Below are 212 nucleotides of genomic sequence, written 5' to 3'. Positions count from 1 at the left end.
AGCATGAGCATGAGGATTAGGATAAGGATTAGGATTAGGATTAGCATTAGGATGAGGATGAGGTTGAGGATTGGGATTAGGGTTAGGATTAGGATTAGGATGAGGATGAGAATGATAATGAGGATGAGCATGAGGATGAGAATTATGATTAGGATTAGGATGAGGATGAGGATTAGGATTAGGATGAGGATGAAGACGAGCATGAGCATGAG

Source organism: Lupinus angustifolius, chromosome LG09 (genome assembly GCF_001865875.1).
Source record: "Lupinus angustifolius cultivar Tanjil chromosome LG09, LupAngTanjil_v1.0, whole genome shotgun sequence".
In the NCBI taxonomy this organism is placed as follows: domain Eukaryota; kingdom Viridiplantae; phylum Streptophyta; class Magnoliopsida; order Fabales; family Fabaceae; genus Lupinus; species Lupinus angustifolius.
The sequence above is the reverse complement of the archived record's forward strand: the minus strand, read 5'-3'. Positions refer to the sequence as shown.